At 32.9% G+C, this 6,896-nt stretch overlaps 2 long non-coding RNA genes across 2 annotated transcripts; one reads left to right on the top strand and one right to left on the bottom strand.

Annotated features, from left to right (window-relative positions):
- Window positions 1-518: 518 nt before the first annotated feature.
- Window positions 519-2,694, top strand: LOC148762443 (uncharacterized). The gene is made up of 3 exons (XR_016026534.1): window positions 519-894; window positions 1,543-1,626; window positions 2,495-2,694. It is a non-coding gene; the product is annotated as an uncharacterized LOC148762443 (long non-coding RNA).
- A 259-nt stretch (window positions 2,695-2,953) lies between these two features.
- LOC148762442 (uncharacterized) lies at window positions 2,954-5,048 on the bottom strand. Its single transcript, XR_016026531.1, has 3 exons — window positions 4,930-5,048; window positions 4,182-4,273; window positions 2,954-3,324 (listed from the first exon to the last, which is right to left on the bottom strand). It is a non-coding gene; the product is annotated as an uncharacterized LOC148762442 (long non-coding RNA).
- Window positions 5,049-6,896: the final 1,848 nt, after the last annotated feature.

Raw genomic sequence — 6,896 nt, 5'->3', positions numbered from 1 at the left:
CTCGACTCTATAAAAATATTTATCATGACATACATGTGATGGATAGTATGTTTACATGCTAGGAGAGTTTCGAAAAATTTACAAAAGTCGGTATTGTACCTAGAGGTACAATAAAGTTGATTTAAGCCTCGAACTAGATCAAATAGAGAATTTACAATGAAATTAAGAATTTTAAAGTCCCAGAATGGGTTAATATGGTGATTCGGAGTTCGAGGATCAATTTGGAGTCAAATTGGAATTTTCGCTATCTAGGGGCAAAATGGTCATTTGCCACCTGGGGACAAAATGGAAATTTTTAGAAAAGATTTTTGGCCCCATTTGACTTATTGGAGTAAGATTTGAGGTTTAGAAGTGAAAAATTTTAATTTCGGTATAATTTGGAGTAAAAGGGTAAAATGGTAATTTTACCATTTGGAATCGAAAATTTAATTTTTTGAAAGGATTTTGATCAAATTTAATTATTTGGAGTGTGAAATGAGTATGAGGAGTGAAAATTATGCATTATGGAAAATTTTCAATTTTTGGGGTAAAAATGTAATTTTTGAAAAGTTCAGGGGTAAAAGTGTAATTTTGAAAAATTTGCTCCACCAAAACTTTGGAAAAATCTGGAAATATCACTTAAGACTTGGATAAGTCAAAGGGAATGCATGGTGAAAGAAAATAGGACAAGTGGATGGCTAGAAAAAAGAAATGAATTAATAAAATATTTAAAATATGAATAAAATAATATTATTTCATTAAACAATAAAAATGCATAAAAAAAATCAGCCCACCCATTCTTCTTCTTCAACATTCGGCCAAGCAAGAAACAAGAGATAGAAAGGAGAAAACAAAACCCTAGAGAGAGAAAATCAAAGAAAAAGTGTGAATTTTCAAGGAAATTAAGTGAAAAAGGTGAGATTTTTTCTATTAAGCTTGAGTTTTCTTATTCCCAAGCATTTCTCTTTATTTTCCATGATTAAATTACATGTTTTCATGATGAATTCAATTCTGAAAAAATGGGTTAGGAGAGAGAAAGTTGTTGGATTTATTTGATTTTAATTTATGTTAGTGTTTTTAGTTAGTTTAGCATATTTAGAAACAAAACAACAAGAAAAGAATTTATTTTCTCCCCCAACCATTAATGGCTGAATTTACCATGTAGTGAGTGAGGATGAGTTTGATTTTATTCTAGGAGAATTGGTTAAGGAATAATGAATTATGAGCCTAGAAAAATAAGGGGAATTTTCGGAGCAAAAATATGAATTTTTACCCACTAGGGGTATTTTCGTAATTTACTATTGGGACTGATAATTTGCATCACACTGAGGGACATTAAGTTAATTTGGGTGCAATTGAGGTATAGAAACTGAAAAGAATTAAATTGGAGTTTAAACGAACCCGTTAGGAATTTAATCGGGTGATAAGACGAATTAGGCTAATACCAGATTTAGATAGTTACCAGTGCATTTTTGCATTCCATATCATGCATTGGTAGTCCAAATTAGTTTAATTTTGATTTAGTACCAACTTAGTGAATTCTCGATTTTGTACTGTGTCAAGGTGGTGAGTCCTCCAATAAAGGCAAGAAAATTACATCCAAGGACCAGTAGACAAAGTGCTTCGAAAGTCTGTATTCTAGACATTGTGAGTAAACTTATTATCGTCTTAATTATCTAGAGTAGTTTTATTCAACTATGTGATTTTATGAAAAATGGGTTTAAATGGTAAATTGTTATGTTTTAAGGGAAATTGTGATTTTATAAAATGATTTTATAAATTTTCTGAAAAATCGAATATTGGTTTTGAAAATAGAGTAATTGAAGACTGCTAGTTTGTGTTGCAAATTTATGGTTCTGAATTGAATGGCTTATGACAATAAATGAGCATGAATGGCTAAACTGATTTTGGTGTTATAATTATTTATACTGTGTATTCAGCCTTGAGAGGCTAGGTTGTGATAAATTGCCATGACATGCTAGAATGAATTTTATTGATTGGTGGATTATATATTAATTATTTACTGCAGAGGGAGTTCCGTGGACCAGCCTATTAGAGGGGCACGGTAAACTCCATTATATTTTTACGTCGAACGGAGAGGCGCGTAGGGTATCTCCTGGGGTATAGCTTAGGGTTCACTTCACGCCAAACCACCACGTGAAGGGGAACTCAGCCAACGCCAAGGAACGGCTGTATTTTTTTCAAACAAAAATATATTTTATGTGTACACAAAATTTTAACAGCCTTGGCGAACTCGGTTAGATGCCCTGCGCAAGGTATCACCGAGTATGAGTTTTGGCACGAGCCAAAGTTTTAAGAAATTCATAAGTCAAGTTGATTACTCGATTTTTATGGATTGATTTTATTTGGTTGAAATGAGTTGAATGGTAATGAAATTACAGTATGATGATTTATTTTAATTGTCTCCATTTACTCGACTTTAGATAGTTTAGATGGTATCTATTTACTCGCTGGGATTTTATAATCTCACCACCCTCATTTCCTCACATTTCAGGCTCAGGGAATTTCGTAGTTAGCTGACTTGAACAAGGACCTTCATTTGGACTCGAATCGGTAAAAGCTATAGGTTTCCAGCTTCCGATGCATTTTGGATAGATATGGGCCCACGTGTCACTGTAAAAGAAATTTTATGCTTTGGTTATTTGCTTTATAGTATATATGAATATAATTATCTTTTACGCTATAAGAATTATGTACCGATAGTTTTATGAAAATTATTTTACAAGAAAATAGTTTATTTTATTGAATATTTTTATCATATTCAAATGGTCAAATTTTCACTTCAAATGAACGTTTTAGATACTTAATTTTTTTTAATCATTAAATATATATTTTCGGCTTACCTACTATATTTTTAGAAAGTTTCGAGGTTTTCGATAAAAATGACAAAAATGCCCCTGTGAGCAAAAAAAAAAAAACAATATGTTATGTTATAATTTGGAAATGATTTGTAATCCTTCGTATTTTGATTATTTGATAACTATTGCTCACCGGGGAAGTGCGAAAGCTGATACGAGAGCCTTGCGAGGTTTCGATCGACATTCGGGGTGAAGAATGTTTGTCGAGGCTTCGCGACGGTTGTCACGGGCTCGATGGGGAGTTCCGGGTCGTGACAGAAATATTCGTAAATAATTTTTCGCACATGAAAGTAAAGTAAAAATTGTATGAATAGAAATACAGATAACCAAAATATAAGTTTTGATCTGCAATGACACATGGGCTCCAATTGACCAAGAGGATGTAAGACTGTGAACTCTTACTTTTTATAATGCAATTCCGAGCTTAGTTCTCGTCCTACTCGACTATCTACAAACTGTCCTGAGCCTGAAAAATGTATAGGAAGAAGGGGTGAGATTTTATAATCCCAGTGAGTAAACAAATACCATCTAAAGTATCTAAAGCCGAGTAAATAGAGACAATTAAAATAAGTCATCATACTGTAATTTCATTACCTTTCAGTTCATTTCAACCAAATAAAATCAATCCATATAAATCGAGTAATCAACTTGGCTTATGAATTTCTTAAAACTTTGGCTCGTGCCAAAACTCATACTCGGTGATACCTTGCGCAGGGCATCCAACCGAGTCTGCCAAGGCTGTTAAAATTTTATATACACTTAAAATATATTTTTAGTTTGAGAAAAATACAGCCGTTCCTTGGCGTTGGCTGAGTTCCCCTTCACGTGGTGGTTTGGCGTGAAGTGAACCCTAAGCTATACCCTAGGAGATACCCTACGCGCCTCTCCGTTCGAGGTAATAATATAATGGAGTTTACCGTGCCCCTCTAATAGGCTGGTCCACGGAACCCCCTCTGCAGTAAATAATTAATATATACTCCACCAATTCAATAAAATTCATTCTAGCATGGCATGTCAATTTATCGTAATCTAGCCTCTCAAGGCTGAATACACAATATAAATAATTCTGACACCAAAATCAGTTTAACCATTCATGCTCATATATTGTCATAAGCCATTCAATTTAAAACCATAAATTTACAACACGAGCAGGCAGTCTCCAATTACTCTATTTCCAAAACCAATATTCGATTTTTCAGAAAATTTATAAAATCACAATTTCTCTTAAAACATAGCAATTTACCATTTAAACCCATTTTCTATAAAATCACACAATTGTGTAAAACTACTATAGATAATTAAGACGATAATAAGTTTACTCACAGTATTAGGAGTAGAAATACTCCTATCTTTCGCCCTCGGGTGCAGTTTCTCCCTCGGGTGCAGTCTGTTACCCGAAACAATTGACTCACCGCCTATCCATAATCCATGACACAAAATTCAGTAAATTGTGTCAATTTATCATAAATTATTTCAGGCTCTTATCCATGCGTATGCACTAGATAGGATTTGAAATGTCTAGACAATCGCTTAATTGCGGTGTCCGACCTAACTCGCCTATACACGGTGTAAATTCCTAAAATCCCCAATTCGACTCCAATTCTATCCATTTCAATTTCAATTATCCAATTATATCCACAATACCTCAATGACTGTGAATTTGGTCCAATTTATCAGTTCGGACTATAAATTACTCTTTTGCCCCTAGTGGGTAAAAATTTCAATTTATTGCACCGAAAATTCCCATTTAATTTCCAACCTCATAATTCATCATTTTTCCACCCAATTCTCTTAAAATAAAGTCAACCTCATCCTCACATACCATTGGCTAGATTCGGCCTAGGGAAATTCATGGAGAAGATAAATATTTTTCTTGTTGTTTTACTCATAAACATGCTAAACTAACACTAAACACTAACATAGCTCAAAATCAAATTTATCTAACAACTTTCTCTCTCTAAACCCATATGACCAGAATTGAAATCATCCTCAAATCACATGATTCAACCATGAAAAATGATGGGAAATGCATGGGAAAGGTAAAGCACAAGACAAATTTAAGAAATGTTACCTTTTTTCACTTGATTTTTGAATTTCCACTTATTTTCCCTTTAAATTTCTTGATTAGGGTTTTATTTTCTCCTTTCTCTCTCTTGTTTCTTGCTTGGCCGAATGTTGAAGAAGAAGAATGGGTTATGGGCTGATTTTTTTATGCCTTTTTATTGTTTAAGGAAATAATATTATTTTATTCATATTTTAAATATTTTATTAATTCATTTTTTTGTTTCTAGCCATCCACTTGTCCTACTTTTTCCACCATGCATTCCCTTTGACTTATCCAAGTCTTAAGTGAAATTTTCAGATTTTTTCAAAGTTTTGGTGGAGCAAATTTTTCAAAATTACACGTTTGCCCCCGAACTTTTCAAAAATTACATTTTTGCCCCAAAAATTGTAAATTTGCCATAATGCATAATTTTCACTCCTCATACTCATTTGACACTCCAAATAATTAAATTTGATCAAAATCCTTTCAAAAATTAAATTTTCGATTCTAGGTGGCAAAATTACCATTTTACCCTTTTTCTCCAAATTATACCGAAATTAAAATTTTTCACTTCTAAACCTCAAATCTTACTCCAATAAGTCAAATGGGGCCAAAAATCTTTTCTAAAAATTACCATTTTGTCCTCAAGTGGCAAATGACCATTTTGCCCCTAGATAGCGAAAATTCTGATTTAACTCCAAATTGATCCTCAAACTCCGAATTACCATATTAAACCATTCTGTGAGTTTAAAATTCTTAATTTCATCATAAATTCTGTATTTGATCTAGTTCGAGGTTTAAATCAACTTTGTTGTACCTCTAGGTACAATATCGACTTTTGTAAATTTTTCAAGACTCTCTTAGCATGTAAACATGCTATCCACCACATGTATGTCATGACAAATATTTCTGTAGAGTCGGGCTTGTCATCTTCTCCCCCACTTGGATCAACCATATGATCCTTCTTCTTGATTGACTTCGACATCCGGCTAAATATTAATATTTTAATATTATTTTATTCTAAAAATTTTATCTTGTCTCCTTGGTACCCAAAATACCTTATTATGCCTAACTTGACTTCCAAATTGCTTTTTATCTCACAAATTCTCCTTCAATAAAATTATTATTATTTTATTATTATTTTTTCACTTGCGAAATATTTTATCCTAAACTACTCCTTTCATCTCTTATCACTTTTAAACATTTTAATTGACCTCAATTTGCATTCGATCAACTTTATTTATCACCATATCAAAGTATGGGGTATTTCATAGTTACTAGTGCTTTTTTGCATTCCATATCATGCATTGGTAGTCGAAATTAGTTTAATTTTGATTTAGTACCAACTTGGTGAAATTCTCGATTTTGTACTGTGTCAAGATGGTGAGCCCTCCGATAAAGGCAAGGAAATTGCATCTGAGGACCAGTAGACAGAGTGCTTCGAAAGTCTACATTCTAGACATTGTAAGTAAACTTACTGTCATTTTAATTATCTAGGGTGGTTTTTAGATGCTTTCATGAATTCTATGGAAAAAGGAATTTAAAGAGATAAATTTTCATGTTTTATGAATAAATGAGTTTCAATGAAATTAATTTATAAATTGTTTTGGAATTAATAATGATTTTGAAAAATAGGGTACACGGAGACTGTTAATTGTGGCAATTTGATTGTTTAAATTAACTGGCTTATGTTAAATCGAGCATGATTGGCTAGTTGGCAATTGTATTGAAATGCGAATTGTTTGATTGCCTTGAAAAATTACGAATTACAAAATTACCATATCATGTTATTGAGTTTTATTATATGGTGGATTATATATTAATTAATCACTGCAGTAGAGGGTTTTTGTGGACCAGCCTTTTAGAGGGGCACGGTAAACCCCATTATATTTTTACCTCAAACGGAGAGGCGCGTAGGGTATCTCCTGGGGTAAAGTTTAGGGTTCACTTCACACTAAACCACCACGTGAGGGGGAACTCAGCCAATGCCAAAG

This window comes from Theobroma cacao, chromosome 5 (genome assembly GCF_053813885.1).
Source record: "Theobroma cacao isolate CCN51 chromosome 5, ASM5381388v1, whole genome shotgun sequence".
Lineage (NCBI taxonomy): Eukaryota > Viridiplantae > Streptophyta > Magnoliopsida > Malvales > Malvaceae > Theobroma > Theobroma cacao.
This window is presented reverse-complemented; position numbering and strand designations above follow the sequence as displayed.